Source organism: Rhinatrema bivittatum, chromosome 11 (genome assembly GCF_901001135.1).
Source record: "Rhinatrema bivittatum chromosome 11, aRhiBiv1.1, whole genome shotgun sequence".
Classification (NCBI taxonomy): domain Eukaryota; kingdom Metazoa; phylum Chordata; class Amphibia; order Gymnophiona; family Rhinatrematidae; genus Rhinatrema; species Rhinatrema bivittatum.
In genome coordinates, this window is record NC_042625.1 from 2529022 (window position 1) to 2553329 (window position 24308).

A 24308-nucleotide genomic window follows, 5' to 3' on the forward strand; every position below is an offset into this window, starting at 1 on the left:
TTCAAAATCGTTGGGCTCTGATCGACTGGGATTTTTAATATTTCAAGCATATATCTATTAAAAACTTCCCTTGAAGACCTCACTGGTAACTGTGGGAAATTTATATATCTGACATTCCTACTTTTTACACAATTCTCTAGACTCTCGATCTTTTGTCCCATAATTTTATTATCTTTTATAATCATTGCTTGCACTTGTTGAATCGTTTTTATCTCAGTCCTGATAGTCACTGATTGTTGGTCTGCCTCCATATTAAACTTTTCATACACCTCCAACTTTTGTTCAAATTTCCTCAGTTGCTCCATTGCTGGAGTTAGTTGTTGCAATATGTTTGTCCTCATATCATTAATGGCTTCCCATAAAGTCTCAAAAGAGAAAACCTGAGGTCTTACCATTGCTGGTATTGCCTTCGTGGTAAAAACTGTAGCAGCCATAGCGTTTCCCTCCGTTGGGAATCCTCCTCCTTCACCGCCATGCCCCTGATCGTCTGTTGGGCTTGAGGCAGCCGTCGGCAGCACTCCTGCTCCTGCTGAGAGGAAATCATGACCACTCCGGTTCAGAGTATCCTCCCCATTCTGTGCTGCGTCTCCACCGGCCGCTGGGTCCAGCGGCGGAGTCCTCACTGCGGGACTCAAAGGCGACACAGAACCAGGCAGAGAAGGGAGCTCCACCTCCCCTCCCCCACTCCGCAACGGCCGGTCTCCCGCCCCTCGAGTGCTGCGCGTGACATGGGCATCCATCGGGCCGGAGGGAGTGCTCACCGAGGGACCAGCAGGGCAAGACGTCCTCGGTTTGCGCTTCCTTCCCATGCTAGGTAAGTGTTTCGCAAGAAAAAAGAAGAATCTTTAGCAGTTAACTCGAGGACGCTCTGGTCACAACATCTCATCCGGCGGCCATCTTGGATCCGCTCTCCCAATAACCTACTTTCTAACCTCAACCTGATACTTAACACAGACAAGACAGAGTTCCTACTAATTTCACAAGATGGCAATTTCCCGGTAAATAACTCACTCCTAGCAATGCTCCCAGCCTTATCCCCCCGGGTCAGAAACCTTGGGGTAATCATGGATAACCAACCGAACTACAGAGGTTTTATCAACAACACTGTAAAAGAATGCTACTTTAAACTCCAAGTCCTAAAAAGGTTAAGACCCCTCCTCCATTTCCACGACTTCAGGTCGGTTTTACAATCAATCATTTTTTTAAAAATCGATTATTGTAACTCACTTCTACTCGGACTTCCAGACAACTCATTAAAACCTCTTCAGATGCTTCAGCAAGGATTCTAACAAAATCCAACAAAAGAGACCATATTACTCCCATACTAAAGAATCTCCACTAGCTCCCAATCAAATTCAGAATCCTCTACAAAACATTATCAATCATCCACAAAGCCATGCACAACGTCACTCCTCTGGACCTCAGAATTCCTCTACAACCTCACGTCTCCTCCCGTCCACTGAGATTAGCACAGAGAGGCACTCTTCAGGCTCCACCCATCAAAACGACATTAAGAAAAAGAGCTCTCTCCACAGCTGGTCCCAAACAATGGAACTCGCTCCCTCCGGACCTCAGGCTGGAACAATGCCCAATCTCATTCAAGAAAAGACTCAAGACCTGGTTGTTCTGTCAGGCCTTCTCTTAACATTACTCAGCTTCCTCAGCTTCCATGGACTCCCCCAAATACCCTTTATCATATTAATAAAGCTATAATTTCATCCTCTTAGCCTTCCCCCCCCCCAACTCTAGCTGGCCTCAGACCACACGAGACCAACTCCACACTAGACCAACCCCCACACTTAGTTCTACCTTGTTATGTACTTTAAGTTAAGATACCTTAGGTATGTACATCTTATGTTGCTACCTTGTTATTGTGTTTTTCCAAGTTGTTTTTTACCTTGTTCTTTGTAAGACATAGCTCATGTCCACTGTTTGATGTTTAAAATGTAAACTGAAGTGATTAGTAACCCTGTTACCTGAACCTCGGTATAAAAAAAGCTTTAAATAAATAAATAAATAAATAATTGCTTCCAGTAGAATACACACTCTTCCGATCTCTGGAGGCTAGAGTGGCAGACCTGATGGAGTTGAGGCAGACAGAGAGGTATATAGATGAGACCTTCAGGGACATAGTAGCCAAGTCCCAACTTCAGACTGGCAGCTCTGGTGCTGCCTTGGAGGAAGAAGGTCTCATGATTGGAGAGCATCAACCTGGTGCAGCAGGAAAGGATCCTGTAGCAAGGACCTGCTCTCCAGGTGATGCATTGTCCTTTCACACCGAGGATATCTCCCCAAGGCCTACTTGTCCAGGAGGGAAGGGTTAGGTTGGCTGTCATAGTTGGGGATTCAATTATTAAGAATGTAGACAGCTGGGTGGCTGGTGGGTGTGAGGATCGCCTGGTAACACGCCTACCTGGTGCGAAGGTGGCGGACCTCACGCATCATCTAGATAGGATTTTAGACAGTGCTGGGGAGGAGCCGGCTGTCGTGGTACATGTGGGCACCAATGACATAGGAAAATGTGGAAGGGAGGTTCTGGAAGCCAAATTTAGGCTCTTAGGTAGAAAGCTTAAATCCAGAACTTCCAGGGTAGCATTCTCTGAAATGCTCCCTGTTCCATGCGCAGGTCACCAGAGGCTCAATGCGTGCATGAGACGATGATGCAAGGAAGAGGGATTCAGTTTTGTTAGGAACTGGGGAACCTTTTGGGGAAGGGGGAGTCTCTTCCGCAGGGATGGGCTCCACGTTAACCAGGGTGAATCCAGACTGCTGGCGCTAACCTTTAAAAAGGAGATAGAGCAGCTTTTAAACTAGAACAAAGGGGAAAGCCAACAGTCGCTCAGCAGCGCATGGTTCAGAGAGAAGTATCTTCAAAGGATACTAATGATGCATTAGAATTAGGGCATCCCGACAGTGAGATTCCAATAATAAGAAAAGTAGTCCAAGTGCCTGTAAGTAAAAACTCACCTGAGCTAAAAAATTCTAACTTATCCCTATCAATTAAAAAGCAGAATGAAAATACAAACAAAAAACAAACTTTGAAATGTTTCTATGCTAATGCCAGAAGTCTAAGAAGTAAGATGGGAGAAAAGAAAATTAGGTCTTACCTTTGATAATTTTCGTTCCTGTAGTACCAAGGATCAGTCCAGACTCCTGGGTTTTGCCTCCGCACCAGCAGATGAAGACAGAGCAAACTTTGACTGGCTCTGCTATATATATATATATATATATACACACCAGGGTGCCACCCACAGTCTGCCAGTATTACATAATGTCAAAGCAGAATGAATTCCCAACAAACTAACTATATACAGGAATTGAAAACCTGAAAACGAATCACTGACTCCAACAATAAACCAGACCCGGTAAAAGAGGGTAAAAAAATGTATGAAAAACCGCAGATCAGAGAAAAACAAAAGCAGAAGCAGCGGACTCTCCCTTATCCTTATGCACTAAGTGGGCGGGGCTCTGGACTGATCCTTGGTACTACAGGAACAAAAAAGGTAAGACCTAATTTTCTTTTCCCTGTACGTACCGGATCAGTCCAGACTCCTGGGATGTTCCAAAGCTTGTATTTACTGGGGATGGGATCCGGAGAGGCCCGCTCTCAACACACCCGCTCCGAAATTGCCTCTCCTCGGATCCTGGACATCTAGTCCATAATGTCGCGCAAAAGTATGCAAAGTCTTCCAAGTTGCTGCCCTGCAAATCTCCTGCGGGGAAACCTGATGACACTCTGCCCAGGAAGCTGCCTGGAAGCGTGTGGAATGTGCCTTAAGCCCTACCGGTAAGTGCCGACCACAAAGCAAATATGCAGAATTTATGGCCTCTTTCAGCCACCGGGCGATCGTGGTCTTGGACGCCATATTGCCCCGCTTTGGACCATTCCAGAGAACAAAGAGATGGTCCGAGATTCTAAAAGTGTTGGTAACTTCCAGATAACGCAGCAGCGCCCTGCGGACATCCAACTTTCTCAAATCCTTCAAAAGAGGATCCGACCTATCCAGATCGGAAAATGAGGGAAGTTCCACTGACTGATTCAAATTAAAGAAGGAAACCACCTTCAGAAGAAAGGATGGTACCGTTCGCAAACTAACCCCTGAATCAGAAATCTTCAAGAAGGGTTCCCGGCATGACAACGCCTGTAGTTCAGAAACTCGACGTGCTGAGGAAATAGCCACCAGAAATACCACCTTCAACATGAGGTCTTTCAAAGTAGCCCTCTTCAATGGCTCAAATGGGAGCGCACATAAAGCCTTAAGAAGCACATTCAAATTCCAGGATGGTCATGGAGAACTCACCGGTGGATGTAAATGCTTCGCCCCTCTAAGAAAACGAGCAACACCGGGGTGTGCCGCTAATGTCACCCCGTCTATGGTTCCGCGTAAACAGCCTAGGGCTGCCAACTGCACCCTCAAAGAGCTACAGGACAAGCCTTTAGCTAACTCGTCCTGCAGAAAGCTTAGAATACTGGACACGGATGCCCGAGTGGGAACAATCTTACGGTCAATGCACCATGACTCAAAAACCTTCCAAACTCGCACATAAGATAGCGAAGTCGATGCTTTGCATGATCTCAGGAGAGTAGTCATCACCGTGTCCGAGTAACCTTTGCCTTTCAGACGCCACCTCTCAAACGCCACGTCGCTAGACAAAAGCGATCTACCTGATAGAAACAAACGGGCCCCTGGTGAAGAAGGTTCGGAATGAACAGAAATCGCAGTGGCCCCTCCACCATGAGATTGACCAGATCCGCGAACCACGGTCGATGGGGCCACTCGGGAGCCGCCAAGATCACATCCGCCGGGTTGTTCTCTATTCGACGAAGCACTTTGCCGATAAGGGGCCAAGGAGGAAACACATACAGCAGAAACGTCGTCGGCCATGGAAGTGCAAGATCATCCACGCCCTCTGCCCCTGTGTCCCTGCGACGTGCAAAGAAGCGTGGAGCCTTGGCATTCTTGTATGTCACCATCAGATCCATGCACGGCATGCCCCACGGCATGCCCCACTCACAGATGAGTTGAAAGGCCCTTTCCGCCAGTTCCCATTCTCCAGGGTCTAGCTGATTTCGGCTCAGAAAATCCGCGTGTGCAGGCTAGGTTCTGCTCCACCCAATGGACCAACAGTCGAGCTTCCAACGCTACTGGACGACTCTTGGTCATGCCCTGACGATTGATGTAGGCCACTGTGGTCGCATTGTCGGACAACACCCTGACCGACTTCCCCTGGACGAGAGGGAGGAAAGCTTGCAATGCCAGTCGCACCGCTCTGGTCTCCAGATGATTAATCGACCACAGAGACTCCTCTGGAGACCAAAGCCCCTGCACTGACTTCCGCAAACAAACCGCTCCCCAATCAGAAAGCCTGGCATCCGTGGTAACCACTGTCCAGTCCGGAACCATCAAGGGAATGCCACGGCGCAGATTGTCCAAGCACAGCCATTAAGCTAGGCTGGACCGAGTGGACTCTGTCAACGGCAGAGGGAGGTGGAACTGTTCGGAAATTGGGCTCCACCGGGAAAGCAATGCTGATTGCAAGGGCCGCATGTGCACAAACGCCCACGGGACCAGTTCCACGTCGAAGTCATGGAACCTAGGACCTGCAAGTAATCCCAGACCGGAGGAGGATGTTTCGTTAGCAAAGTCCTTACTTGTCCCTGTAGTTTGAGACTTCGATTCAACGTAAGAAAAAGTCTTCCCTGACGGGTGTCAAACAAAGTGTTATAAATCCGCTAGGAAGTTAGCAATCTGTTCAATGCTGCTCCCCCAAGGGAGCAGCAATTTGTAATACTCCGTAGGCGGAGTTAATGATCTGTTGTGGTTTGGCTCCCACAGAGTGGCAGTCTGTATCATACCGCTCTAGTAGTGTAAGGAATGAACACTTAATGTAAAATGGTGAATCCTTGGGCTGATGGCAGATGACAGCGCCCCCAGGAGGATATCCTGAGAGGGACCACCGGCTAGGCTGGAGTATGGAGACAAACACAGATAGTTCTTTATTAAACAGGAAGTAGAATCACCAGAGGTGGCAGAAGTGAGCTGATGTGCCCGGCAGGGCTGAAGTCCCTCAGATACTGGAATTGCGATCTCTGAGTTGCTGAGCTGTAGAGATAGACTATAGGTAGTGAGTAGACAGGATATGCTGGATACATAACCAGTAGTAGATGATACACTCACAATTGTAGATATCTGTAATGGCTTCTATTCAACAGAGATTCTTCAGTATATTCAGGAACAGGAGCCATAGGCGAGTACTGGTTCCTATATGCAGTCTGGAAATAAAAACTCACAATATCTGTGTATGAGATGGCTTCTGGAATAGAAGAGAGTCTTTGGAGAGTTTTAGGAACATAGGCCCTCGTGGAGCGAGTACCGGTTCCTATCTGCAATCTGTAATAGTAATTCACAAGATATAGGTATGTGATAGCTTCTGATATAGAAGAGAATCTGTGAAGGATTTTAGGAACATGGACCCTCGTGGAGCGAGTACCAGTTCCTATCTGCAATCTGCAATAATAACTCACGATCTCCGTACCTGCGATAACATCTTAGAAAGAAGAGAGTCTTTGGAAATTAGGAACCAGTACTCGTGGAGCGAGTACCGGTTCCTATCTGTAATAGAACTCAGTGTTCACGTCTGCAATCGCTTCCAGGCAGTAAGGAGTCTTCTGAGCATTCAGGGACGTAGGCCCTCGAGGAGCGAGTACTGGATCCAGTCTTAGCAATCTGAAATCAAGAAGAGAGAGCGGGGCCCCCGAGGAGCAGGTACCCCTTGGTAAGTTTGTGGAGGCAGAGCAGCAGAGAAAGAATTCCCCTTGCTAACTCGATTCGAAGTAGCAAACAAAGACTTTATAATTTGGAAGCGGATGACGACACCATGGGGGACGCCCCCGAGGTTCGCGCCCTTGCCGGTTCAAACTCTGGAGCGCGCGCATGCGCCCTTACGTCATCAGGAACATGGCGGATATGTAGCGTCAGGCCAGCCCAGGGATTCCAGGAAGAAGTGGCGAGGAGAAGCTGCGGCAGCATCTGTCCGTCAGACCCGAAGGGAGTCGCCACAAAGGTAGAGAGAGTGGAGCGAGGGCGAGAACAGGCATTAACGCAACACAAAGCTCCCAAAAATTCCAATGACTGAGAGGGGATGAGGTGACTCTTGGCCAAGTTGACCACACAACCAAGAGACTTCAACAACTGCAGCACCCAGATGATCGCTGATTGACACAGAGTTTCGGACTTCACCAGAATCAACCAATCGTCCAAGTACGGATGCACCAATAAGCCATCCCGGCATAGTTGTGCTGCTACTACCACCATGATCTTGGTGAACATTCTGGGAGCCGTCGCAAGACCGAAGGGCAGAGCCTGAAACTGGTAGTGTTTTCCCAAGACGAAAAGTCTTAGAAATTTTTGATGGTCCGCCCTGATTCCGATGTGTAAACACGCCTCCATCAGGTCCAGAGATGCCTGGAATTCTGGTCGAACGGAAGCGATGACCGATCGCAACGTCTCCATTCGAGTGGGGGATCCGAAGGCATTTGTTGACTCTCTTTAAATCTAGGATGGGTCAGAAGGAACCCTCCTTTTTTGGAACAACGAATTATATGGAGTACCGGCCCCTCCGCTGCTCCCAGATCGAGAAGACGGTGTAAGGTCTGCTTTACTGCCTGACGTTTTTCGGCACACCCGCATGGGGAGATCAGAAACCGCGGGCTAGGCCGTCGTGAAAATTCTGAAGCGTAGCTGTGTTTTAATCACAGAAAGTATCCACTGGTCCGATGTGATTGTGGCCCATTCCTCGTAAAACAGACAGTCTGCCCCCTACTTTTGGTACCAAGGAATGGACCGGCAGGTCATCATTGTGCAGGTTTACCACATGAGGTTGCCTGGCAACCCCTAGGTCTGCCAAAACGCCATCCGCAAAAGGGCTGCGACCAGGCCTGCTGCTTGCCCGTATTCTGGTGAAAGGAAGAAGTGGGCACACGAGCCAGTCGAGATCTTTGACCTCCCTGGAATTGGGACCGGGAAGAAAAAGTTCCTCTGGACCTTGGCCTGTCTTTCGGCAGACTGTGAACCTTATTCTCACCCAAGGATTGAATTATGTCTTCAAGTTCCTTCCCAAATAGCAGCTTGCCCTTAAATGGTAAAGAACCCAAACGGGAAGAACCATCTGCAGACCAGTTCCACAGCCACAATAATCTCTGCGCCGAAACCATGAGAACATAAGAACATAAGAAAATGCCATACTGGGTCAGACCAAGGGTCCATCAAGCCCAGCATCCTGTTTCCAACAGTGGCCAATCCAGGCCATAAGAACCTGGCAAGTACCCAAAAACTAAGTCTATTCCATGTAACCATTGCTAATGGCAGTGGCTATTCTCTAAGTGAACTTAATAGCAGGACCGAGCGGAAGTGCGCAAAAGATCATGCAGAGTATTTGAACTATAAGCCACCACTGCCTCTAGATGGCCAGCCTGCCGGGCTTCTTGTTATTGTTTGTAAGGTTTTGGGTGGACCCTTGGACACTGTGGCAGAACACCACGCACATGGGGGGGAAGTCCTGTGAGGGGCCACAGGTCAGGCTCAGCTTTAGAACACACAACACAGAATTATCTTTTATTAGACAGAGTTGAGGAGCCACCAGATGTGGCGGTAGTGAGTAGAGATGAAGCCCGTCTGGGCTTGTAGTCGCTCAGGACACTGGAACAGCGATCCCTCAATGGCTGTGCTGTAGTGGAGAGAAACTGAGATAGAGAGTACAGTGGAGCATACACGGGGTTCTGGAATAGAGCCTCGTTGGTTGATTACTCACACAGCGGTTTCTCCTGGAAGGTAACACAGAAGCTGGAATAGAGGCAGGCCCTCAAGAAGCGAGTACCTGGTTCCAGGGAACAGCTCTGAGAGAATATAGATGGTAACTCACTGATAGTGTAGGCAGCGGTTTCTTCCAAGCAGAAGTGAGCTCAGGCAGCAAGTCCGGGAACATGGGCCCTCGAGGAGCGAGTACCGGCTCCAGACAGCGACCTGAAAGAAAAGAGAGAGGCCCCCGAGGAGCGGGTACCCCGATAAGAGTAAGGAGTCCCTTGCTAACTCGATTAGCAGAGTAGGCTTTTGTATCCAGGATGCGTGAGATCATCACAGAGGGACGCCCCTGAGGTTTGCGGCAAAGAAGGAATAAGAAGCAGGGCTGCGCGGTGTGCGCGTCCTCTGGCAGCTGAACAACATGGCGGGATGCAGCGCCCAAGCCGGACCGGGGACGCCGGAGAGGACGTTAGGCAGACGCCGTGGCAGCCAGACGTCCATCAACCGTGGGAGGAGTCACCAAAAAGTAAGGAGGGCAGAGTGGAGACGTTGGGCAGCGACAGTCGTAACACTTGTTCCTCCGAAAGGCCCTCGTTGGCTAGCAGTTGCTGCACCCAGCGGAGTCCTGCTCTCAGAGCAAAATTGAAACACATCGCCGCCCTGACCCCCAGAGTGGAGACCTCAAAGATCTTCTTAAGCTGCAGCTCCAGCTTGCGATCTTGTAGGTCCTTGAGAGCTGTGGCCCCGGTAACCGGAATATTAGTCTTTTTCGTGACTGCAGAAACTGCTGTATCCACTTTCGGAACTCGGAGAACCTCCAGAGCCTCTTCCGGCAGCAGATAAAGCTTATCCATTGCTTTTGAGACCTTTAACCCCAGATCTGGGGTATCCCATTCCCTGAAAAGCAGGTCCGTAGCAGAGAAATGAAAGGGAAAAGCTGTAGGGGGACCCCTCAGGCCCAACACTATTGGATCCATAGACCCTGAGCGAGACTCTGCAGGAGGCGCCTCAATCCCTAATTCACCCAAAATGGCAGGAATGAGAGGCTCAAGTTCCTCCCTTCGGAACAAGTGGACCACCTTCGGGTCATTGCTCTTGGCGATGTGGCCCTGCTTATCAGCACCCTGCTGCTGATCAATGTCGCCCTCTACCCCCCCCTCGGGGGCAGGGCCGGAATGTCTGGATCTTCCTGATCTGGGGTGTCAAAGGCTGTATCCAGAATCCTCTGGTGGTGGTATGGACCATAGGGGGCCGCTTTGCTTTGGAAGACCCCCTGTGGTCTGCCGACCAGTGTTGCTTTTTTCCCAGAGAAAGCGGTCCTGAGGAGTTCCTGGGCTTGGCAGTGGATCTTTTAGATGCCTTACGTGCCTTGAAAACCCTATGCATGGCCAGAATAAAATCAGAAGAAAAAGAAGAACAAGACCCTCAGAATCCATTGTATTATCCACATCTTGCCCCACAGCAGCTGCTCCCGTAGGAGAAACAGGCCTCGGGGCTGGCTGCTGAGGAGACAGAGGAGGGGGGAATTCCCCTCCCCCACCGCGAGTTGACTTGCGAATGAAGTGGAGCCCAAAATGGTGCCTTTTCTCGCTCTCAGCGGTAAGGGCCTTGCAGCAGACGCTGGCACCTCCCCGAACGCGATCGCCACGACCACCAACGAACAACCACCCCCTCGACAGTCCCCCGACATTCCCTCCCCTCCGGGGATGCAGGCTGAGCACAGCCCATCCCTTGAGAGGAGCGCTCGCCCCGAGCCACACGCACTGCAGAGCAGACCGCACGGTCCTTTTTTTTGTAACCAGGGGGGGGGGGTTTGGGAAACGGAACGAACGCTTCCCGACCGCCGCGGCAGAAAAGGCAAGAGAGCCTCGCAACTCTGCTCGTACTTTTTTTTTTTTTTTTAAATTCACTCCAACCTGTTCCGCTGTCCTTGGTTGGGTCCTGAAGTGGTCTGGCTGGGTGAGTGTTCCGGGCTCCCCGGTATCACCTCAAGCTGTGCTGCCCTGTGGCAAAAGGTAGGGCCCTCGACCCTGAGCCGCAGCTGCCTGCAGAACCAGGGGGGATGGTCCCCTCAGGACCTGCCAACCCCCTGGGAGGCTAGAGACCTTCAGCAAGCTGATCTCCTTGCCATTCCTGACCCTTAGTTCACTTTTTTTTTTTTTTCTAAAACAAAACTTAATTAACCAAACTAAACCCTGTCTACTTCTATTCCTTTTTTTTTTTTTTACTAAAGAATCAGTAGAGACTGTGAGTGTTGCACCCGTGCCATCTGCTGAAGACAGAGTAATACTGGCAGACTATGGGTGGCACCCTGGTATACATGGCAGAGCCAGTCAATTTTGCTCTGTCTCCATCTGCTGGTGCGGAGGCAAAACCCAGGCGTCTGGACTGATCCGGTACGTACAGGGAATTAGAATGTATAGAGGTGAATGATGACATAGACTTAATTGGCATCTCAGAGACATGGTGGAAGGAGGACAACCAATGGGACAGTGCTATACCGGGGTACAAATTATATCACAATCAGGCCGATACAGTAAGGAGCGATAGGAAGAGGTGCGTTACGGCCGGGCACACTCGCGTTTGCCGCACGCACAGTTCGGATCACCTACCGCTCGATACTATATTGAAATAGCATGCAAATGCAAGCCGCGTCCGAGAAGAGTCCGTGAAGCGTTAGGCCCGCGCAATCCATTTTACTGTATAGAGCGCTATACAGCGCCTATACAGTATCCTGGGTGCGTTGGTACCTGTCATTTCAAATGTCATTTCAAATGAAGTTTGAAATGACAGGTACCAGGGGGGATTGCGAGTCCATCAAGGGTCCATCAAGGCCAGCATCCTGTTTCCAACAGTGGCCAATCCAGGCCATAAGAACCTGGCAAGTACCCAAAAACTAAGTCTATTCCATGTTACCATTGCTAATGTCAGTGGCTATTCTCTAAGTGAACTTAATAGCAGGTAATGGACTTCTCCTCCAAGAATGTATCCAATCCTTTTTTAAACACCGCTTTACTAACTGCATTAACCACATCCTCTGGCAACAAATTCCAGAGTTTAATTGTGCGTTGAGTAAAAAAGAACTTTCTCCGATTAGTTTTAAATGTGCCCCATGCTAACTTCATGGAGTGTCCCCTAGTCTTTCTACTATCGGAAAGAGTAAATAACCGATTCACATCTACCCGTTCTAGACCTCTCATAATTTTAAACATCTCTATCATATCCCCCCTCAGCCGTCTCTTCTCCAAGCCGTCTCTTCTCCAAGTCTTTCCTCATAGGGGAGCTGTTCCATTTCCCTTATCATTTTGGTAGCCCTTCTCTGTACCTTCTCCATCACAATTATATCTTTTTTGAGATGCGGCGACCAGAATTGTACACAGTATTCAAGGTGCGGTCTCACCATGGAGCGATATAGAGGCATTATGACATTTTCTGTTTTATTCACCATTCCCTTTCTCATAATTCCCAACATTCTGTTTGCTTTTTTGACTGCCGCAGCACACTGAACCGAAGATTTCAATGTGTTATCCACTATGACGCCTAGATCTCTTTCTTGGATTGTAGCACCTAATATGGAACCCAACATTGTGTAATTATAGCATGGGTTATTTTTCCCTTATACATCACCTTGCACTTATTCACATTAAATTTCATCTGCCATTTGGATGCCCAATTTTCCAGTCTCACAAGGTCTTCCTGCAATTTATCACAACCTGCTTGTGATTTAACTACTCTGAACAATTTTGTGTCATCTGCAAATTTGATTATCTCACGCGTGGTATTTATTTCCAGATCATTTATAAATATATTGAAAAGTAAGGGTCCCAATACAGATCCCTGATGCACTCCACTGCCCACTCCCTTCCACTGAGAAAATTGTCCATTTAATCCTACTCTCTGTTTCCTGTCTTTTAGCCAGTTTGCAATCCACGAATGGAAATCGCCACCTATCCCATGACTTTTTACTTTTCCTAGAAGCCTCTCATTGTAGAACTTTGTCAAATGCCTTTTCATTTGAATCAGTCTGTGGAGCTTCCGTCTTTTTCCACCCTGGATAGGTCGGATCAGTTTTCCAGGTATTTACGGAAGTTGGATGTTCGCCAGGCTTTGTTGTGTTATCTTGAAGTAACAAATAGCTTTCGGGTTTCGGACCACCTCTTTGTTCTGTGGAGTGGTTCGAAGAGAGGTAACATGGAATCCAAGACCACGATTGCCCAGTGGCTCAAGGAGGCAATACATTCCACGTATTTGCTACATGGTAAGCGCTTACCTGTAGGGATTCGGGCACATTCGACTTTCGGTAGAAAGGAAGGAACCGTTCGCAGGGACATCCCAGAGTCCGAAATCCGCAAGAACGGTTCCCTGCACGATAGGCTTGCTGCTCAGACACCCTCTGAGCGGAGGAAATCGCCACCAAAAACACCACTTTCAATGTGAGGTCTTTTAACATGGCTCTCCTCAAGGGCTCAAAGGGGGGTCGATCACAAAGACCTAAGGACCAAATTAAGATTCCAGGAAAGATATGGTGAACTCACCGGCGGCCGCAAATGCTTCACACCCCGTAAAAAACGAGAGACATCAGGATGTGCCGCTAGGGCTGTCCCTTGAATGGGACCACGCAGAGATCCCAGAGCTGCTACCTGAACCTTTAAGGAACTACAGACCTTTAGCTAAACCTGCTTGTAGGAAGGCCAAGATGTCAGGAACGGAAGCCCGCATGGGTACTGTCCCACAGTCTACACACCAGGACTGAAATATCTTCCAAACCCGCACATAGGAGAGAGAGGTTGAAGTCCTTCCGTGAACGTAACAAAGTGGTCACCACCGCGTCCGAAAAACCTTTGTCTTTTAGATGCTGCCTCTCAAAAGCCAAGCCGCTAGACAGAAGCGATCAACCTGGTCAAAACAGACGGGTCCCTGATGAAGAAGGTTCGGAAGAGACGGCAACCTCAGAGGCCCTTCCACCGCTAGGTTGACTAGATCTGCAAACCACGGCTGACGTGGCCACTAAAATCATGTTGCTCGGGTGATCCTCTAATCTCCTGAGCACCCTGCCTATTAGAGGCCAAGGGGGAAACACATACAGCAGGACAGTTGTCGGCCAAGGTAGAACCAGAGCATCCATGCCCTCTGCCCCCGTTTCTCTGAGATGAGCAAAGAAACGTGGAGCCTTGGCGTTCTTGAACGTGACCATTAAATCCAGGCACGGTGTGCCCCATCTGTCACAGATTATCTGAAAGGCCTTGTCTGCCAATTCCCATTCCCCGGGATGGAGACGATGCCGACTTAGAAAATCCGCGTGAACGTTGTCGACTCCGGCAATGTGGGAAGCTGCTATGCTGAGAAGATTCCGTTCCGCCCACTCGATTAACCATCGAGCTTCCAGCGCTACTGGTTGACTCCTCGTACCTCCTTGCCGATTGATGTATGTGACCGTGGTCGCATTGTCGGTCAGCACCCTGACTGCTTTCCCCCTGACAAGTGGGGAGAATGCCAACAATGCCAGACGAACCGCTCTGGTTTCCAGACGATTGATGGACCACCGAGATTCTGCCGGGGTCCAGCAGCCCTGCACCGATTGTCGGAGACAAACCGCTCCCCAGACGGACAGACTGGCATCTGTAGTTACCACCGTCCAATCTGGTAACACCAAGGGAACCCCCTGGCTCAAATTGTTGGACAGAAGCCACCAATCCAGACTGGAGCGAGCGGCCTCCGTCAGAGGCAATTGCAGCTGGAACTGTTCGGAAACCGGATTCCAGCAGGAAAGTAAGACTGATTGCAACGGGCGCATGTGAGCGAAGGCCCATGGGATCAATTCTAGAGAAGAAGTCATGGATCCCAGAACTTGCAAGTAGTCCCAGACTATCTGAGAGCGCTTGTACAGTAACCTTCGTACCTGACCCTGCAACTTGGTAATGCGGTTGGGCGTTAATAAAACTCTCCCCTGTTGGGTGTCTAACAACGCACCCAAAAACGCCAACGACTGGGAAGGTATTAGATGACTCTTGGAGAAGTTGACCACCCATCCTAGATTCTTCAGTACTTGCAGCACTCGCTGAACAGCGGTCTGACAGAGCAGCTCTGACTTTGCCTGAATCAACCAATCGTCCAGATATGGGTGAACCAACCACCCCTCTCTGTGCAATTGGGCCGCTACCACCACCATGATTTTGGTGAACGCCCTGGGTGCCGTAGCAAGACCGAAAGGTAAGGCCTGAAACTGGTAATGGAGACCCAGAATGGAAAATCTCAGGAACTGCTGATGATCCAGCCTGAACCCGGATGTGTAGATATGCCTCTGTCAGATCCAGAGATGCTAGAAATTCTCCCGGCCTCACCGAAGCCAGAACTGACCGCAACGTCTCCGTGCGAAAGCATGATATCCGCAGGCACCTGTTGACGCACTTTAAGTCGAGTATGGGCCTGATGGACCCTTCTTTCTTTGGCATGACGAAGTAAATGGAGTAATGCCCTTTTCGTTGATCCACCAGAGGGACTGGAACTACCGCTCCAAGGTCGATCAGGCGCTGCAATGACTGTTTTACTGCTTGACGCTTTGTGGTGTACCAGCATGGAGACATCAGAAACTGTGGGCAAGGCTGGCAGACAAAATCTAAAGCATAACCGTGCCTTATCACAGAGAGTACCCATTGATCTGTTGTGATTTTGGCCCATTCCTCGTAAAACAGGGACAATCTGCCTCCTACCCTTGGCACAGAGGATTGGGCCGGCCGCCCATCATTGAGGGGACTTACCGACTGACGTGGCCTGAGCGGGACTTGGCCTGCCAAAATGTCTGCCACGAAAGGACTGAGGCCATCCCTGTTGCCTGTTAGAATTCTGCCGAAACGAGACCATAGGTGTTCTAGAAGCCCGAGAACACCGACCTCCCCGAAATCAGGCACGGGAGGAAAAAGTCCCCCTGGACCGTGGCCTGTCCTGTGGCAAACGATAAGACTTATTCTCTCCCAAAAATTGTATCATATCCTCTAGTTCTTTCCCAAATAACAGCTTGCCCTTAAACGGTAAAGAGCCCAGTCGAGACTTCGAGGAATCATCCGCCGACCAATTTCGCAACCATAATAGTCTACAAGCTGAAACCGCGGACACCATAGCCCTGGCCGACGTGCGCAGCAGATCATGCATAGCTTCGGCACTATAAGCCACCACTGACTCCAGGTGGCCCGCCTGCTGAGCTTCCTCCTCCGAGAGATTTTCATTTGCAAGTAGTTGTTGTACCCAGCAAAGACCAGCTCTCAACCCAAAGTTGCTACACATGGTGGCTCGGACACCAAGTGCAGAGACCTCAAAAATCTTCTTAAGTAGTAATTCCAACTTTCGATCCTGGAGATCCTTCAGGGCCGTCGCCCCTGAGACCGGGATCGTGGTCCTCTTCATCACCGCCGAAACTGTGGCGTCCACCTCAGGAACCCGAAGTATCTCAAACCCTCCTCAGGTAGCGGATAAAGTTTGTCCATCGCCTTAATGACCTTCAACCTCAAATCTGGAGTGTCCCATTCGCGAAACAGGAGATCCGTGACAGAAAAATGAAATGGAAAAGAAGTAGCCGGGACCCCTCAGGCCCAATAGTACTGGATCCATGGATCCCAGGCGCGCTTCTTCCTGAGAAGCGTCTATTCCCAATCCTTTCAAAATGGGAGAAATGAGAGGAAGTAACTCTTCCTTTCTGAACAGACGAACAATCTTCGGATCATCGCCTTCGATGCTTTGAGAACCACATGCAGCTCTCTGCTGCTGGTCCCCCTCAACCCCCCTTGGGGGTTGGGACTGCAAATCTTGCTCATCTGGATCTGCAGAGTCCAAAGAAGTGTCTGTATCCACTTGCGGCATCCTGGCTTGCAAGGGACGCTTCCCCTTAGGAGCCCCCGTGGGCCCCTGCGCCAGGACCCTCTTCCTGACCGCAGGAGGAGGAGGAAGAGGAGACTCCAGCGGCTCCAAAACTGGAACGGCGCGTTTCTTGCTGGCTTTCTGGGCTTTAAAAGCCTTATGCATGACCAGCACAAACTCTGAAGAGAAATAGCAATCAGAATCCACCGAATCGGTATAAGAAAATTATTACTTACCTGTTAATTTTCGTTCCTGTCGTACCATGGATCAGTCCAGACAGTGGGTTATATCCCCCGACTAGCAGATGGAGTCAGAACAGAGTTTGAGAGCGTCAGCATATAGAGTAGTGCACCCTCTGCTGGAGCTCAGTATTACGCATAGCAAAGCCCAAAAGCAAAACACAACATTTTGGATCCAGATCCGTCCCCAAAAAGGAACAGAGAAAGATATAAGTAAACAAACGGTCAACGGGACCACCAACAGTCAACTTGTGAGGAGCTGTGAACAGTAACAATAATCAGAGACAAACAGAATGAAAGTTACCTGGAAGAATCCGAGCAGGACCTAATGAAACCCCTAGTGGCGGGCGTCTGGACTGATCCATGGTACTACAGGAACGAAAATTAGCAGGTAAGGAATAATTTTCTTTTCCCTGTACGTACCTGGATCAGTCCAGACAGTGGGATGTACCCAAGCTTCCCTAAACCGGGTGGGGTCCTGAGAGACCTGCTCGGAGAACTTGATCGCCAAAAGAACCCATGTACTGAGGCGCCAGGTGTAGTCTGTAATGTCTGGAAAAAGTGTGCAACGACTTCCACGTCGCCGCACGGCAGATTTCCTGGGAGGAAACGGAGCGAGATTCCGCCCAGGACGCCGCTTGGGATCGCGTGGAATGAGCCGACACGCTGCGAGGCGGCACCCGCCCCGCCGCAATGTAAGCCGATGAGATGGCGTCCTTTATCCAGCGCGCAATAATCGTCTTGGATGCCTGAGAACCTCTCCTCGGTCCTGACCAGAGGACAAACAAATGATCGGATACCCGGAAGTCATTGGTATCCTCCAGGTAACGGAGCAGCACACGCTTGACGTCCAGGAGCCGGAGAGACCGGGGTTCCTCTGGAGCGAACGCTGGAAGCTCCACCGTTTGATTGACGTGGAAGGCCAAGACCACCTTTGGTAGGAAGGATGGCACCGTATGAAGGGAAACCCCGGAGTCGGAGAAACGCAGATAAGGGTCCCGGCAGGACAAGGCTTGGAGCTCTGAGATCCGGCGAGCAGAAGAGAAGGCTACCAGGAAAACCGTCTTGAGGGTCAGGTCCTTGAGGGAGGACCCCCTCAGGGGTTCAAAAGGAGGGCCCGACAGCGTTCGCAGCACCAAGTTGAGGCTCCAAGAAGGGAAAGGATCCCTGACCGGTGGCCGTAGGTGTTTGGCACCCTTCAGAAAACGTGCGATATCCGGCTGAAGGGGTAGAAAGCAGTCCTTTCTGTACCAAGACATTCAAGGCCGCCACCTGAACCCGGAGCAAATTATAGGCGAGACCCTTATCCAGACCATCCTGTAGGAAATGAAGGATCAGCGGGACAGTCGCCTCCATGGTTTGGACCCCGCAGTCGGAGCACCAGGCTTCGAAGACCTTCCAAACTCGAACGTAAGCGACGGAGGTCGAAGGCTTGCGGGAACAAAGCATCGTTGAGATCACTGTCTCCAGGTAGCCTCTATGGCGGAGACGGCGCCGTTCAAAAGCCAGGCCGCAAGACAGAAGAGTTCTGCCTGCTCGAAAAATACCGGCCCCTGACGCAGAAGATGAGGAAGATGGGACAGGCGAAGTGGGCCGTCCACCGTCATCTGAAGTAGATCTGCGAACCATGGCCGACGGGGCCATTCCGGGGCGACGAGAATTACAGTCCCTCGATGATGTTCCAACCTGCGGAGAACCTTGCCGACCAGAGGCCAAGGAGGAAACACATAGAGCAGTTGATCCGACGGCCACGGAAGGGCGAGGGCATCCACCCCCTCCGCGCCGCACTCTGTTCTGCGGCTGAAGAAGCGTGGAGCCTTGGCGTTGAGAAAGATCGCCATTAGATCGAGGCGTGGAGTCCCCCAACGACGGACGATGAGATGCATTGCCTCGTCGGAGAGAGCCCACTCGCCGGGGTCTAGCTGTTGACGACTCAGGAAGTTCACCTGAACGTTGTCCACCCCGGCGATGTGAGAGGCCGCTATCCGGACGAGATTGCTCTCCGCCCACTCCATCAGGGGAGTTGACTCGAGGGAGACATGCTTGCTTCTTGTCCCCCCTTGACGATTGATGTAGGCCACGGTGGTGGCGTTGTCCGAGAGGATCCTCACCTCTCTGTGTCGCACCAGGGGAAGAAAACGCTGGAGAGCGAAACGCACGGCTCTCGTTTCCAGGCAATTGATCGGCCACTTTGCCACCTCTGGCGTCCAAGTCCCCTGCGTGGCGCTTCTTTCGCAGACGGCGCCCCATCCCGCGAGGCTGGCATCGGTGGTCACCACCACCCAATTGGGAACCTCGAGCGAGACTCCCCGAGCCAGATGCGAGGGGACAAGCCACCAATCCAGGCTTTTCCTGGCTAATGGTGGAAGCGGCAGGATCACCTGATACTCCTGGGAGACTGGTTTCCAACGGGATAGCAGGGACGCCTGCAGTGGACGCAGGTGTGCAAACGCCCAGGGTACCATGTCGATGGTGGAGACCATTACTCCCAGGAGCTGCAGATAATTCCAGGCGGTTGGTTCTTCCAAAGCCGAAAACCGAGACACGTGCTCCCTCAGGGTTTGCGCCTTGTCCTGGCGCAGGAACACCATACCCCGCCGGGTATCGAAGCTCGCTCCTAAGAAATCCAGGTGTTGCGAGGGCACAAGGGAACTCTTTGGAAGGTTCACCACCCAAGCCCAGAGAGCGTAGGAATTGTACTACTCTGGCCACTGAGGTCTGACCATGTGAGAAGGACTTCGCTCGAATCAGCCAGTCCTCTAGGTACGGATGTACTAGGATACCCTCCTTGCGGAGGGCCGCCACCACCACTACCATGATCTTTGTGAAGGTCCGAGGTGCGGTCGCCAAACCGAAGGGAAGCGCTTTGAACTGAAAGTGTTGACCGAGAATCTTGAAGCGAAGATACCGCCGGTGAGCCGGCAGGATGGGAATGTGCAAGTATGCTTCCGAGAGATCCAGAGAAGCGAGGAATTCTCCCTTGTGCACTGCGGCAATCACTGATCGAAGAGTCTCCATGCGGAACCGGCTGACCCTGAGGGCCTTGTTTACCTCCTTCAAGTCCAGGATGGGCTGAAAGGAACCGTCCTTTTTGGGAACGATGAAGTAAATGGAATAGTGGCCCAAGCCCACCTCGAAGGGGACGGGAACGATGGCCCCTATTTCCTGCAGACGGTCTAGTGTTTGTTGAACCGCTATCCTCTTGAGATCCGAACCGCAGGGGGAGAAGATGAACCGGTCCCTCGGGGGGCGGACAAACTCAAAGGCGTAACCGTCTCTTATGGTGTCCGGCACCCACTGGTCCGTGGAGATAACTGCCCACTCCTCGTAGAAGTCCATGAGGCAGCCTCCGATCCGGGGAGGTGAGAAGTGGGCTCCTTTGGCATCACTGGGAGGACTTTGTGGGCGGATTTCCCTGCCCTGGACCCTCTCTCGCGGGCCTCCGCCCACGAAAGGAACGAGACCAAGGCTGGGATCTTGTTGGCTGTGTCCGGGAACCGGACTGCCGGTAAGACCTATAACGTCGCTGTGCCCTGGCCCTGGTTCTACCGGAAGAAAATGACCTGAAGGAACGCTGTCTATCCTCCGGCAGCCGATGCACCGAATTTTCCCCCAGTGACTTGATGATCTGATCCAGGTCCTCTCCAAATAAAAACTTCCCCCGAAAGGGGAGGGAGCCAAGGCTCGACTTGGAGGAAGCATCCGCTGCCCAGTTGCGAAGCCACAAGAGCCGTCGGGCTGCTACAACCGAAACCATGGACCGCGCCATTACGCGAAAGAGATCATACAAGGCGTCTGCCCCGTATGCTATGGCAGATTCCAGACGGTCCGCCTGGGCGGCCTCTTCGGGGGGCAACTCCTGAGAGGTGAGAAGCTGCTGTACCCAGAGTAAGCTGGCCCTTTGCGCGAGCGAACTGCACATCACGGCCCGCATACCTAGGGCGGAGACTTCAAAGACCCTCTTGAGGAAGGTTTCTAGTTTACGGTCCTGCGTATCCCGCAGGGCCGTTCCACCCGTGATCGGTATGGTCGTCCTCTTGGTCACTGCCGACACCGCTGAATCCACCTTGGGCACCTTGATAAGATCCAAAAAATCCTCAGGGAGCGGGTATAGCTTTTCCATGGCGCGTGTGACCTTCAAGGACGCCTCGGGAGTGTCCCACTCCCTGGTGAGAAGCTGTAGGAAGGACTCATGGATAGGGAAAGCCCTTGCCCTAGGACGGAGGGCGGCAAGTACTGGATCCCCTTTGCGAGAAGAGGTTGCAACGGCAGGAGCCACAGGGATCGGCGGATCTGGAGGTGGGTCGAGGTCCAGCACCTGAATAATATGGTGGATGAGTTCATCCAGCTCTTCTTTTTGAAAAATCCGTAGGGTTCGAGGGTCGTCCCCCTCCGTATGTCCATCCGGATGCGCCTCCGGGGGTTCCGGGGAGTCGTCTCACCGGCGAAGCCGCCCCCGTGGTACGCCGGGGTGGCACGGGAGAGGGACCCGGCAGGGATCCAGGCGTAACGGGCGAGGCGGTGAGACCAACAGCAAGTTTAGGAACCTTGGGGGGAGGGGCCCCCAGGGGATTCGGCGCCTGCGCTCCCATACCCTGCAAATAAGCCATGTGCATTGCCAGAATAAAATCAGGTGAGAAAAACGGGGAGCTGATTGGAATCCGTGGGGGGGGACCGTCCTGGGAGCCCCGGTCGGGCAAACCCCCCGCCGGAGGCAAAGCCTGTTGAGAGCCAGTGCAACCAATCCTGTCTGCATCTGGGAGCGAGTCCGTCTCACGCTGTCCCCCTAAAATGGCCGCCGTTCCCGCCAAAGGCGGCGTCGTGGCCGGCCTGCGCCGCCCGGGCTGAGGAGGAGGCAGGTCCGAAATCGCACCGGAGGACTGCAGGGTGCCTTCCCCGTCGGGGAAGCACCGCTCACAAAGCCCCTCCCTCAGAAATTGATTCCCCGGTTCGCCGCAGGCCTCACACCTCGAGGACCGCGGCATGTCAGCACCGGGAAAAAAGCCTCGGGGGGGGGGGGGGGGGCAAAAACGAGCTAGTGCTGCGGGGGGCCTGGAATGGCCCTAACAACCCGCCGAAGGGGTCCAGGAACTGCGGGGGAAAACCCCCGTTTCAGTTGAGCACACACCTGCGGGCGGAGCTTGCGAACCGCGGGACCCACAAACGACGCGTGGAGCGGCCGGAACCACCGGCATCCACGGGGCACCACCAAAAAGAAGCAAACCTGTGGAGAAAGAAACTCAAAAAACTTCCACTTACCCCAACGGAAGAGGAAAGGAGTCCAGAATAGAGAAGGCAGAGCCACAGACACACGCCTCCTCAAAAATTGAAAAGTCTTTTTTTTTTTTTTTTTTTTAAACTTTAAGGATCCACAATGAAGAGAAACATAAGACAGGGAAATACTGTGGAGAAAAAGAAAGAAATAACCAAAAATGAAGGAACCCTGTCAATCTGGGGGAGCTAGTGGATCCCCCCACTCACATCTGCTGGAGTCAGAAGAATACTGAGCTCCAGCAGAGGCTGCACTGCTCTATATGCTGACGCTCTCAAACTCTGTTCTGACTCCATCTGCTGGTCGGGGGATATAACCCACTGTCTGGACTGATCCAGGTACGTACAGGGAACAGGGGAATTTCTCTGCCCCGTGGGCTCTGTCGGCGAGTTAGATCGTGGCCTCGGATCCGGCCGCTGTGGAGAAAGCCGCGGCGGGAGATTCCCCTCCCCCTCTGCCACCTGAGTCGCGGCTGCAAAAGCCCTCAAAATTGCGCCGTTTCCCGCGCTCGGTGGGAGAGAACAGGGAGGAGGAATCAGGAGCTCCCCCCCCCCCACTGCCAGTGCAACCGACCAACTGCTAAGCATGCCCCCCCCCCCGGCCCTCACTCAGGGTCCCTCACTGCCGGGAAGGCAGGCGGAACAGAGCCCGTCTCGGGACAGGCGCGGCAAGCCGCTCCACGCGGCATGAAGACACTATAGAGAAAGCCCCGACGAGTAAAAAACAAAAACGAGCGACTAAACGCAGCGCCCCCACAGCCGCAGCAAAGACAGAAAGGAGAAGAAATTAAATAAAACTTTTTTTTTTTTTTTTTGAAACTTGCCGGTCTGACGAGTTGATTCTTGGCCGGTGGTGCTGGGATGAGTGATCCGGGCTCCCCGGTATCACCCCAGCGTCTGCTGCACTAGGCAAAAGAAGGCTCTCAGCCCCTGCCGCAGTTGCCTCATACCAGGGGGGATAGTCCCCTCAGAACTTGCCGAATCCCTGGGAGGCTGAATCTCTCACATCGGTGACCCGCTGAAGCACAAGAAAATCCTGACTAACCTGTCAACACTACTATTACTTTTTTTTTTTTTTAAATTAAAAGCTTTATAACTTTAAAACAACTGAAAACAGGAAAAAAAACTATCTACTAAGTAAACTATTCAGACTGTGAGTTTGGCCACCCTACGATCTGCTGGAGACAGAGTAATACTGGCAGACTGTGGGTGGCACCCGGGTATATATGGCAGAGCCTGTCACAACTTTCTCTGTCTCCATCTGCTGGTGGGGAGGCAAAACCCAGGATTCTGGACTGATCCGGGTACGTACAGGGAAATGGCAGATGAAATTTAATGTGGATCAGTGCAAGGTGATGCATATAGGGAAAAATAACCCATGCTATAGTTACACAATGTTAGGTTCCATATCCGTCATAGTGGATAACAATTTGAAATCGTGTGTGCTGTGGCAGTCAAAAAAGCAAACAGAATGCTGGGAATTATTAGAAAGGGAATGGTGAATAAAACGGAAAATGTCATAATGCCTCTGTATCGCTCCATGGTAAGACCGCACCTTGAATACTGTGAACAATTCTGGTCACCGCATCTCAAAAAAGATATAATTGCGATGGAGAAGGTACAGAAAAGGGTGTCCAAAATGATAAAGGAGATGGAACAGCTCCCCTATGAGGAAAGACTAAAGAGGTTAGGACTGTTCAGCTTGGAGACGAGATGGCTGAGGGGGGATATGATAGAGGTGTTTAAAATCATGAGAGGTCTAGAACGGGTAGATGTGAATCTGTTATTTACTCTTTCAGATAACAGTCTAGGGGGCATTCCATGAAGTTAGCATGTGGCACATTTAAAACTAATCGGAGAAAGTTCTTTTTCACTCAACGCACAATTAAACTCTGGAATTTGTTGCCAGAGGATGTGGTTGGTGCAGTTAGTATAGCTGTGTTTAAAAAAGGATTGGATAAGTTTTTGGAGGAGAAGTCCATTACCTGCTATTAATTAAGCTGACTTAGAAAATAGCCACTGCTATTACTAGCAATGGTAACATGAAATAGGTTTTGGGTACTTGCCAGGTTCTTATGACCTGGATTGGCCACTGTTGGAAACAGGATGCTGGGCTTGATGGACCCTTGGTCTGACCCAGTATGGC

The 24308-nt window shown here is 51.3% G+C and overlaps 1 protein-coding gene across 6 annotated transcripts in view; it reads right to left on the reverse strand.

The window, feature by feature from the left end:
* Nucleotides 1-24308, reverse strand: part of ASCC2 (activating signal cointegrator 1 complex subunit 2) — a 164474-nt gene that overhangs the window by 101116 nt on the left and 39050 nt on the right. The window lies entirely within an intron of this gene.